The 12,931-nt window shown below is 40.8% G+C and overlaps 1 protein-coding gene across 4 annotated transcripts in view; it reads left to right on the top strand.

The window, feature by feature from the left end:
- Nucleotides 1–12,080, top strand: part of LOC141166736 (DNA-directed DNA/RNA polymerase mu-like) — a 59,416-nt gene extending 47,336 nt beyond the window's left edge. For all 4 annotated transcript variants that reach the window (XR_012251347.1, XR_012251345.1, XR_012251346.1 and 1 more), the window contains 2 exons: nt 10,162–10,292; nt 11,541–12,080. The gene's annotated coding sequence lies outside the window, so the exon portion shown is untranslated. The remainder of the gene's footprint in view (nt 1–10,161; nt 10,293–11,540) is intronic.
- Nucleotides 12,081–12,931: the final 851 nt, after the last annotated feature.

The raw sequence follows: 12,931 nt of genomic DNA, 5'->3' as shown, positions 1-12,931 counted from the left end.
TAGCACTTCTCACAGTTTGTGGTAAATACATCCATTTATTTACCTCATACATGTGAGAAGTGCAATTATATTCTCCGTATATGAAAATCACTGCAAAAACATGAGCACAAAATAATTTACTGGAAAATGAATAAAAATTACCTCAAAATAAAGTTTTATATATATAATTAATGTGGGGAAACCAATAGAGAATAAGTGCAAGCCACAAGGAAATATAACTTTTAGTGGTAAATTACTTAAAAGATATAAGACACAGGACACAATGTCATTTTAATGACATCTTTTAATTATTTTACCAATAAAAAATTATATTTTCTTTGTATTTCCTTGTGGCTTGCACTTCTCTATAGGTGTCCCTTCAATACTTATGTGCATATTGGCCCATCTAATTTTTGCTCGTTATACATATGTAGGTTTATATAATTAATGTGATAAACCCAAAAAAAAATAAAAAATGTGTTCTTTTATAAAATAATTCACTTCAATTTTATTCAGAAATGAACAGAAGTAGAGAAATAATGAGAGGAAATGGTTGTAAATATCCCTATGGATACAGTCCGTTCTTGCTGCACCTGCAGAGGACGCCGCAGTAATACGTCAGGTGGATTGCCGAACCCCGATCTTAATGAAGGGCTCGCTGGATCCGAGTATGATCCAATTTTTCGGATCAATCTGTCCGTGAAAATCGGCCACATAGACATGAAAGGGCGAGTGCCATCCGATTAATCATTATTCTATATGGAGGACTATGTGGGGCCCATTATTCTGTATGGAGGACTATGTGGGGCCCATTATACTGTATGGAGGACTATGTGGGGCCCATTATTCTGTATGGAGGACTATGTGGGGCCCATTATTCTGTATGGAGGACTATGTGGGGCCATTATTCTGTATAGAGGACTATGTGAGGCCCATTATTCTGTATGGAGGACTATGTGGGGCCCATTATTCTGTATGGAGGACTGTGTGGGGCCCATTATTCTGTATGGAGGACTGTGTGGGGACCATTATTCTGTATGGAGGACTATGTGGGGCCCATTATACTGTATGCAGGACTATGTGGGGCCCATTATTCTGTATGAAGGACTATGTGGGGCCCATTATTCTGTATGGAGGACTATGTGGGGCCCATTATTCTGTATGGAGGACTATGTGGGGCCATTATTCTGTATGGAGGACTAGGTGGGGCCCATTATTCTGTATGGAGGACTATGTGGGGCCATTATATTGTATGGAGGACTAGGTGGGGCCCATTATACTGTATGCAGGACTATGTGGGGCCCATTATTCTGTATGAAGGACTATGTGGGGCCCATTATTCTGTATGGAGGACTATGTGGGGCCCATTATTCTGTATGGAGGACTATGTGGGGCCATTATTCTGTATGGAGGACTATGTGGGGCCCATTATTCTGTATGGAGGACTATGTGGGGCCATTATTCTGTAGGGAGGACTATGTGGGGGCCATTATACTGTATGGAGGACTATGTGAGGCCCATTATTCTGTATGGAGGACTATGTGGGGCCCATTATACTGTATGGAGGACTGTGTGGGGCCATTATACTGTATGGAGGATTATATGGGGCCCATTATACTTTACACTTGTTGGCCTGCAAGTTTGTCCAAGTTTTTCATTTTGGCCCTCTGTGTGTTTGAGTTTGACATCCCTGATCTACGCATTTTGAAGTGATACACTTCTTCATCAAGACAAACCACAATGATGAGTATGGCCAGTAAGTGAGGATATAAGAAGACACATCATTCAGATAAAGGCGTGTGAGAACGGACCGCTGAGATCAGGGGACCAGGATACATCATCATGCAAAAAAAACCCATCATATTGAGAAAATGGCAACAATTGTATAAAAACATTATTATGAATGGAACTGATGATAATAAAAAAGAAAGAAAAAAGTTTTTTTTAATAAAATGAATGAAATGAATTTGAACCTGTTTTTGTGTGGTCAATATGTGTATGGTAGAAAAAATAGGGGTCTATGGGTGTGAGCCACTCACTATATAAAGAAGAAAGAAAAGGGAAAAAAGAGAAAAGTTGAAAAAAAAGAGGAAAAAATAAGGGAAGAAAAAAAAGGGGGTGGTGGAGGAGAAAGGTGCAGTGGAAAAGTAAAAAGCAAAATAGAAAGAAAAATATTTAGAGAAAAATATGTATGAACTCATTAGAATGTATAAAGTAATAATAGCCAAAGAGGGATCCATAGACATGAATGGATGAGCACCATCCGATTCGTGGAGGGAAATCGTCCTCGCTGCGACCAAGTTGGTCCAGAAAAAAAAATTGGACATGTGCATGGCCTCATAGAATAACATGGGGACGAGTGCTGTCCTTCTAAACGACGGACAGCACTTGTCTGATTTTTATGGTCTTGTCCTATCACAGCAGAAGAAAGGTATACCGATGTGTACTGGTACAATGGAGGTTAGACATTCGCAATTTTGACCTTAAATTGGTTAATAGAGGCCTGTAGATACATTTGATAGGTACAATATTTAATAAATAGCTTGTGAGATTATCTAATATTCCTCCATGATTGTAACATCAAGTGGACGCCATTGATGAGTAAAGTCACACGTTGCGGATTTGTTGAGGATTCAGCACCGCAAGACTGCAGCAATTTACAGTACAAGAGAAATAAATGTTTTTTTCATAATCCCAATCACAAATTGTGGAAAAAGAAGCCACGCAAAAATAAAGCATGGTGGGGTTTTCCATTTGCATTACGCAGATTTTTATGGCGGCTTTCACCCTATTTAGTGATTAGTAAATGGAGTAGGGTGAAATCCGCAATTTCATGCAGATTAAGGCTGTGTATTCATTGTAGATTTATAAACCAAATCTGCAGAAATTTTCGTCAATGTGTGAACATAGCCTAACATGAATTAATGACATAGATAACAGAGGAAATAATGATGTGATGCAACATAACTTTTTAGGCTATGTGCACACGTTATTTGTAGCAGATTTGTCTGCACCTTAAACTAGAGTGTTGGCAGGAATAATGCTGCATAAAATCTGCTTTTTTTTACATGTTCTTACTTGCATTTTTTTCCCCAAATGGGTGAAAAATGTTGAAAGAACGGGTCTCCCATCCTTATTGTGTTACTTGTATCTCCTTGCCTTATGTTTGCTGCGCCTGCGCGTCTCTGTGTTGTGGCGGGGATATCCGCCCTTACTAGTATCATGCGTCTTTCGATAGATGCTACGCGCACACGCGCCGCCACCATTTTGCTGGAGCTAAACAAATTTTTTTGCTCCAACAAAATGGTGCTGGTCATTTTGTTGAAGCAAAAAAAAAAAAATGGCTCCAGCAAAATGGCCGCGGCGCATGCACAGTAGCATCTATCGGCAAGCATAACTGCTACTGCGCATGCGCGGGCCCCATCTTGCTAGAGTTAAAAAAAAATTCCAAAGACAACAATATTAACTGCACATCATCAGTATTTAAAATACGAGGCAGGTCACTGAAGGATCAGTGACCTGTCATTAAAGCCACAATGATGAATATGAGAACAGAGCACCAAGAAAAGCCCCACCCACAGGCCGCCCCAGAGCACGAGCATCTCATTATCTCCAAACTGCAAATAAAGATTAAACAACAACCACAGGATGGATTTCATCAACCCAGGTATCATTTTAATCAGTGTAAAGGCAACAACTTGACACTGCCTGTAGTTTACTTAGTACAATCCTGCTGACAGGTTGGCTTTAAGTTATGTGGGTTGGATGGACTACACTTCCCCTGATGAAGCTGTGCACGACACAGCGATACGCGTGCGGTTTCTCTCTGTGTCACCATGCTTTGCTTGTGGTTTAGTTCTCTCCAGCCCCAGGGTCATATGCTCTAGATGCCAGTAGGTATATTCTACCCTTTTCACAGCTTTCTCCTTGTTCCGTACCTCACTGTGGGATCGAGCTTTATATCAGAGCACATGATTTTACTATTTATTCTCACAGTCTGTTACATATCTGCTCTGTTGTCTTTTATACATTACTAGACACTTATGGGTTCATAATGTCTTATGTGATTGGCGATACTTTATGATATCCGCCCTTTATCCTTTATGCTATCTAGGGTATGTACCCTTAACCCCTTTTACCCCCGAAGGTGGTTTGCACGTTAATGACCAGGCCAATTTTTACAATTCTGACCACTGTCACTTTATGAGGTAATAATTCTGGAACGCTTCAACGGATCCCGCTGATTCTCAGAGATTGTTTTTTCGTGACATATTGTACTTCATGATAGTGATCAAATTTCTTCGATATGACTTGTGATACTTTGTGAAAAAATTGGAAATTTGGCAAAAAGTTTGCAATTTTCAAACTTTGAATTTTCATGCCCTTAAATCAGAGAGATATGTCACATAAAATATTTAATAAATAACATTTACCACATGTCTACTTTATATCAGCACAATTTTGGAACCAAATTTTATTTTGGTTAGGAAGTTATAAGGGTTAAAAGTTGACCAGCGATTTCTAATTTTTCTAACAAAATTTACAAAACCATTTTTTCAGGGACCACATCACATTTGAAGTGACTTTGAGGGGTCTTTATGACAGAAAATACCCCAAAGTGACACCATTCTAAAAACTGCACCCCTCAAGGTGCTCAAAACCACATTCAAGAAGTTTATTAACCCTTCAGGTGCTTCACAGGAATTTTTGGAATGTGGAAGAAAACAATGAACATTTAACTTTTTTTCACAAAAATGTTACTTTAGACCCAATTTTTTTTATTTTCGCAAGGGTAACAGGAAAAAATGGACTGCAAAATTTGTTCAATTTCTCCTGAGCACGCCGATACCCAATATGTGGGGGAAAACCACTGTTTGGGCACACGGCAGGGCTCGGAAGGGAAGGAGCGTCATTTGACTTTTCGAATGTAAAATTTGCTTGAATAATTAGCGGACACCATGTCACATTTGGAGAGCCCCTGATGTGCCTAAACAGTGGAAACCCCCCCACATGTGACACCATTTTGGAAACTAGACCACTCAAGGAACTTATCTAGATGTGTGGTGAGCACCTTGAACCCCCAGGTGCTTCACAGAAGTTTATAACATGGAGCCGTAAAAATACAATTTTCACATTTTTCCCACAAAAATGTTTTTCAGCCCCCAATTTTGCATTTTCACAAGGGTAAGAGGAGAAAATGGACCCCAAAAACTGTTGTGCAATTTCTCCAGAGCACGCTGATACCCCATGTGTGGGGAAAATACACTGTTTTGGCGCACGGCAGGGTTCAGAAGGGAAGGAGCACTGTGTGACTTTTTGAATGCAAAATTGTCTGGAATCGAGAGCGGACGCCATGCCGCATATGGAGAACCCCTGATGTGCCTAAACAGTGGAAACACCCCACAAGTGACCCCATTTTGGAAACTAAACTCCTCAAGGATTTTATCAAGGGATATAGTGAACATTTAGAACCCAGAGGTACGACACAGAATTTGATAACATTAGGTCATTTTATTGACTAAGTTGTCATTAGTCTTGAGCGCAAGTGCTCGCTACTTGAGTTTGCATTGGGTACTCGGGTATGCACCAAGTATTCTGGGTGCTCAAGTGACATGCTCGAGTCCCCACCCCGCATGTTTCTGTGGTTATTAGACACCTGAAAAAAAACATGCGGGGATTGCTCATGCATGGCAGGCAAGTTTTTTTTTACTTTATAACAGCTGCAAAACATATGGGGCGGAGACTCGAGCATGTCACTCGAGCACCCACGATACTCAGAGCATACCCGAGCACCCGATGCAAACTCAAGTAGCGAGCACTTGCGCTCCACACTAGTCGCCATATCGTCGTCATTTTTTTTCTTTACTTTTGAAAAAATCCTAACCCCAACACAACCCTAACCCCAATCCTAATACAACCCCAACCCTAGCACAACCCTAACCCTACCACAACCCTAACCCTAGCACAACCCTGGCCCAACCCTAACCCTAGTCCAAGCCAAATCCTAGCACAACCCTAACCCTAGCACAACCCTAACTCTAACACAAAACTAACCCCAGCTCAGCCCTAACCCTTTAGTTTATTTTTTACGCCGTTCCTTGTGTGGTGTAAGTGATTAGACGACTTTATTCTTCGGGTCGATGCGATTACAGCGATACCAGATTCATATCAAGTTTTTATGATTGACAGCTGTCACACACTAAAAAAACCCTTTTTTTTGCAAAGACTAGTTTTTGCATCGTCATATTTTGATAGCTATAATTTTTCCATATTTCGACCGACAGAGTCATGTGATGGCTTTTTTTTTGTGGGACAAGTTGATGTTTTTATTGGTATCATTTTCGGGCACGTGACATTTTTTGATCGCTTTCTATTCCAACTTTTGGGATGCAGAATAAACAAAAACCAACAATTCAGGAATTGTTTTTTTGGGGATTTTTTTATGCCGTTCTGAGTGTGGTAAAATTGATAAGGCAACTTTGTTCTTCGGGTCAGTACATTTACAACGATACTACATTTATATATTTTCTTATGTTTTGGCGCTTTTACACAATAAAAACTATTTTATAGAAAAAAATATTTTTTGTATCGCTTTATTCTGAGAGCTATAACTTTTTTATTTTTTGGCTGATGGAGCTGTATGGCAGCTTGTTTTTTGGGGGACAAGATGACGTTTTCAGTGGTACCATTTTATTTTGTTTAGATTCGTCTTTTTTATCGCATTTTATTCCATTTTTCGTTTGGCAGTATGACGATAAAGCATCGTTTTTTGCTTCATTTTTTATTTATTTTTTTACCGTGTTCACTAAAGGGGTTAACTAGTGGGATAGTTTTATAGGTCAGGTCGTTCCGGACGCGGCAATACTATTTATGTGTACTTTTATTGGTTTGTTGTTTTTTTTTTCATAATAATATTTATTGATGGGTACAGTACAGTTGTGCTCAAAAGTTTACATACCCCGGCAGAATTTTTCCTTTCTTGGCCTTGTTTCAGAGAATATGAATGATAACAAAAATACCTTTTTCTCCACTCATGGTTATTGGTTGGGTGAAGCCATTTATTGTCAATCTACTGTGTTTTCTCTTTTTAAATCTTAATGGCAACCAAAAACATCCAAATGACCGTTATCAAAAGTTCACATACCCTGGTGATTTTGGCCTGATAAAATACACAGAATTTTACACAAATGGGTTTGAATGGCTACTAAAGGTAACATCTTCACCTGTGACCTGTTTGCTTGTAATCAGTGTGTATGCATAAAAGCTGAGTGAGTTTCTGGGATCCAGACAGACTCTTGCATCTTTTATCCAGCCACTGACGTTTCTGGATTGTGAGTCATGGGGAAAGCCAAAGAATTGTCAACGGATCTACGGGAAAAGGTAGTTGAACTGTATAACACTGGAAAGGGATACAAAAAATATCCAAGGAATTGATAATGTCAGTCAGCAGCATTCAAACTGTCATTAACAAATGGAAAATCAGGGGCTCTGTAAAAACCAAACCACGGTCAGGTAGACGAACAAAAATTTCGGCCACAACTGCCAGGAAAATTGTTCGGGACGCAAAGAAAACCCACAAATAACATCAGCTGAAATTCAGGACTCTTTGAAAACTAGATGTGTGGCTGTTTCAAGATGCACAATAAGGAGGCACTTGAAGAAAAATGGGCTGCATGGTCGAGTCGCCAGAAGAAAGCCATTACTTTGCAAATGCCACAAAGTATCTCGCCTACAATACGCCAAACAGCACAGAGACAAGCCTCAAAACTTCTGGATCAAGGTAATTTGGAATGATGAGACCAAAATTGAACTTTTTGGCCACAACCATAAACGTTACATTTGGAGAGAGGTCAACAAGGCCTATGATGAAAGGAACACCATTCCTACAGTAAAGCATGGAGGTGGATTGCTCATGTTTTGTGGATGTGTGAGCTACAAAGGCACAGGAAACTTGATAAAAGTTGAAGGAAAGATGAATGCAGCACGTTATCAGCAAATACTGGAGGCAAATTTGCACTCATCAGCCCGAAAGATGCGTATGGGACATACTTGGACGTTCCAGCATGACAACGATCCAAAACACAAGGCCAAGTCGACCTGTCATTGGCTACAGCAGAACAAAGTGAAGGTTCTAGAGTGGCCATCTCAGCTCCTGACCTCAATATCATTGAGCCACTCTCGGGAGATCTCAAGCGCACAGTTCATGCTAGACAGCCCAGGAATTTACAGGAACTGGAGGCTTTTTGCCAAGAAGAATGGGCAGCTTTACCATCTGAGAAAATAAAGAACCTCATCCACAACTACCACAAAAGACTTCAAGCTGTCATTGATGTTAGAGGGGGCAATGCACAGTATTAAGAACTGGGGTATGGAAACTTTTGATCAGGGTCATTTGGATGTTTTTGGTTGTCATTAAGATTTAAAAAGAGAAAACACAGTAGTTTGACAATAAATGGCTTCACCCAACTAATAACCATAAGTGGAGAAAAAGTTTTTTTGTTATCATTCATATTCTCTGAAACAAGGCCAAGAAAGGAAAAATTCTGCCTGGGTATGTAAACTTTTGAGCACAACTGTATATTTTTATTTTTTTTGATTATTTTTGCTAAACATTTTTACAATTTTTTTTTCACTTTCCGACACTTGTTTTTAACTTTTACACTTTGTCCCACTATGGAACTTTCACTTTTTGAAGGCAGATCGCTTGAATAGCATAGAAATGCTGCAGCATCTCTATGCTATGCAGACTGCAGCCCCTGCACACAGAAGTTAGTTAGACCGTGCACTGAGCACGATCTAGCTAACTTGCTCATGCCTGGTGACACAGATGTCGTCATGACGACATCGGGTCACCGTGGCACCTATTGGGACCCAGCACAGACAGCGCAAGAGGCCAGAAAAGAGGAAAGTAACCAGCGCTTACCTCCCCTTGCTCCCAGAATTCTGCAGTCGACTTAGATTGCAGCATTTCGGAGGTTAATGTGCTAGGAGTGGTGCGGGACCGCTCCTGGCACATAGCACCGGGTGTCAGCTGTGACAATCAGCTGACACCCGGCGACGATCGCCCCGCACCGCTTGTGTGCAGGCGCGACAGGTGATGTGTAATAGTACATACCTGGTCCAATAGGCTCGGGCCAGTGAGACGTACTATTACTGATCACGTCAGAAAGGGGTTAATAATTGTTGCGTGGAGAATCCAACATCCTCTTATTTTTAACCGGAATCACCTGCATTCTGCTAGGTGGCACAAAAAAATTACAAATATTTTTGTTGGAATTTTGCAGCGTTAACAACGAAAAATCTGTGATTTTTCCGCAGTGTGTGAATGTGTCCTGAGTGTGCTGCCATATATCGACCCATTCATTGCTCAGGCCCTTCTATAAAATAAATATCATAATCCAGTTTGTACAATTTTTGATTTGTCCAGTGGATATAGGATTTCTATATATTGTGCTGACTGAGTTACATGGAGTCTAAAAGGAGTTCCCCATAAACAACATATCCCGTATCCATAGGATAGGTTTTAGATTTATGATCGTTGAGGGGCCGTCCACTCGGACTGTCACTAATCAGACTAGGTGCCCCAAATTTTACAGAATAAATTAAGCTTTGCTGAGCATGTGCAACCACTCGCTCTCTATAGGAGTAGTGATCGCACATGCTCACTAATGCTTCCTTAAAACAGGGGACTTTGGGACCCCTATTTTTGTGATTGGTGGGAGTCCTAGCAAATGAATGTCTATCTGTCTTGTAAGTGATACATGTTGTTTTTAGGACAAGTTCAAAATTCTGGTACCAGTATGGAAACTGGCATTAAAGGGGTATTCCACAGTAAGTGATGGCTTCTTGCTAGGTGATGACTGGTTGTCTGACCTCTGAGACAACCACCAATCCTAAGATGGAAGGGGGCCTCCGCTACATTCATGGGTGGTCCCGGAGATCGGATCACCAGCAATTATTTCATGATGACAGGTCATACAAGAATGGCATCAATTCCTGATACGGGATTGTGGGATTATGAGGCACAGTTAAGTTCAGGAAAAGGACATCTACTAGTTAGGGACAAGTTGTGATTATGACTGTAGAAACGGGAAAAAAGTATAAAAACTGCATTGTGTGAACGACAAGAAAACCCCTAACTGGAATTCCCATTAATTTGTCTTTTTCCCGTTTCTCATGCAGAAAGGGTTTGATGTTTTCAACACTTTGGATCTAATGAAAAATAAACTTTCCTGGAAAAGTTTGGCATTGGAGATGGACATTTGCAATACTACTTGTACAAATGGAGATGCCCAGCTATGGAGTCTGAAAAGGTGAGACTATACCTACAATGGACAGGAACATCTCACCCAGAAGCTGAGCTACAGGGAGATGTTTGATTGGATCCTCACACTGTAGAACTGCCTTAGCTGTCCCCATCTTGCCTCTGAATTTTAGGAGACATAAGGTCACAATTTTTTATTTTCCAGGGTTAAGGAGCCCAAGCAATATTTTGTTTTCCTGACCTAAGACAATTAGAATAATAGGTTTGGGAAGAAGGGGCATGGCTTTAACTCTGGCTGAGCGGTAATTAAACAGGTTGTCCCAGCATTAAATCAGTGTTAAAAATTATCTAGTGAAGAATGGCATTAATTTACATTGTATGGTGCCACCTGGTGTTGAAAGTGTATGGCAAAGTGCACGTCCACCTACTGAGCTGAGTGTTGGTGGTCACACATGCTCAGTTACTCTCCCCACAGCTTGGTGACTGCAAAGTGACAGTACCCTGCAGAGCAGCTTTGTGCCTGCTTGTCAGGGAAGGAGCAGAGCCTCTGCTATAACCTATAAACTTCTGTGGGTGAAGTAAGAAAGAAATATTGTCAGCTGCCAGAGGGTGAAGAATGTGGGACAAATGAAAGCAAATGGAGACTTTTTTTTTCTATGCTAGAAACACTGTAGTTGACTTTAAAAAAAGCTAGTAACAGCCTTTTAAGACTATTGTGAGCTGCCAGAGATGGAAGGAGTCCAATTTTGTGCAAAGGGAGGCCTTAGGAACACAAATTAGCAGCAGAACATGAGAGGTACATGAAAGGGAAATGATGATACAAAATTCTGATGCTAGAAGCATACTAAATTACTATAAAACAGCTACTAACTGCGTTCCAAGACCATTATCAGCTGCCAGAGGTGGAAGGAGCCCATGCCTTTCGCCAGTATAGCCCTAGGAGTACAGATTACCAGCAGAACATGAGATACATGAAAGCAAAATAAAGATACACAGTCCTTATGCTAGAAACATGCTAAATTATTATAAAACAGCTGTTAATTACCTTTTTCATGAAAATTAATAGATGCCAGAGGTGGAAGGAGAACGATTTTGTCCAGTGTGTTGCTCTAGGAGCACAGATTAGCAGCCGCACTAATGGGGACACATGGAAGCAAAAAACAGTGAAAAATGTAGAAGATTTTTACAGAAACTCTGCAAATTACTTTAAAATGACTAATGATGAAACCATTGCAGTCCCCTTGTTCTTTGAGAATTATTTGTACTATGCTAACTTTTTTTTTATTCTGTTTTTAAGTTGGTCTGGTGTTATAGTAAACTCTGCCATAGTAGACCGCCTCAGTCATTTGACACATGGATCTTCAGGAGAGACAAGCACAAAGTGAAGAAGATGCTGGAGCCACCAGGTGGTGTGAAGGAAAGGAAGCAGCGGTCTGGGCAGCTTTGCCACCGCAGAGACATCGTACAACGTCATTGTCATCTCCTCCTGGCGCACATCCTTTTATTACAGGAGTAAAACCAACAAGAAATACCTGTCCCACGAAGCACACATTTCTTTCAGCTTGGAAAGATCTACCTTTGCAAAGACATGACAGATCATTTGGTCTTCTCGTCACCACTGTATTTTTTTTTTATATAGGGATCGGACTACGGATCGCATGTGAAACAAACTTTTCAGATTTGGCAATTCAGCATCTCAGCCAGAGGAATGAGTAGATACACGGGCGAGCTCGTGTGATCGCAGTGTCGTCTTCTCATCCTTTTCCCCTGCAAAAGTATTACTTCCTTTCAGAGCTTTAAGTAAAGCGTATTTGAAATAAAAAAGATTAAAAATTTACTTTATTGTCAAATATTACTATAAAGTAAGACTGTCAAACCCTGTATTAGATGATCTTCTGTGATTGTGTCCCCATGACAACACTTCATGCTAAAGGCAGTGCTTTATATTTGGGCATTATAGAAGACAAATAGATCTGGGTAAAAAAATAAATAAATCTGGGTTCTGATTCGTGTTACTGTCAGATGATCAGGAAGTGTTATCATGGGGACACACACATTATCTTATTGCAGAATGAATTGTGGATACTAGGAGTTCCCTGTTAAAGGGAACCTTTCATCTCACTTGTGCTGTCTGATCCATGGGAGGCATGAATCAGACACTATGTGTTTCTGCAACCGTGTGTATTTTACTCTGAAACGCTGCATCGTCCGAAAAAACATAGTTTGAAAAGTTGTCCGGGGACCATGTGTCTGAGATGACTAGTCCAAGGCAGGTCCTGGTGGCTTCTGTCCTCCCCGATCCCTTTGTTAAGTCTCTCCCTATACACACACATAGAGAGACCTGTCAGTCTAGGGGAACGGGGGCAGGGAGAAGCTGCCAGAGCCCGGTACTTAGATTAGTCATCTGAGACTCACAGTTCCCGGCTGACTTTTCCAACTGTTTTGTCTGACGCCGCCGCATTTCAGAGTAAAACCTACTGTAGTGTCAGCTAAGAAATCCACTGCCTGCTTGTTTTAAAATCATCATTAGAAGTTTTGGTCTCCATGCATTGGGGCAGAACTGTGGGTAAGGTCTTCGGCTCTGCCACAGCCCCCATGTTGCCTTTGGTGTTTTTATCCTCTTCCTTATTTAAATTTTGCACCTCCACCATCCTAGCCAGGGGCGGCGCTTGCGCAGATTGATCTTGC

Source organism: Phyllobates terribilis, unplaced genomic scaffold (genome assembly GCF_046119375.1).
Source record: "Phyllobates terribilis strain yellow unplaced genomic scaffold, ASM4611937v1 Scaffold_11__3_contigs__length_659146591, whole genome shotgun sequence".
Lineage (NCBI taxonomy): Eukaryota > Metazoa > Chordata > Amphibia > Anura > Dendrobatidae > Phyllobates > Phyllobates terribilis.
This window is presented reverse-complemented; position numbering and strand designations above follow the sequence as displayed.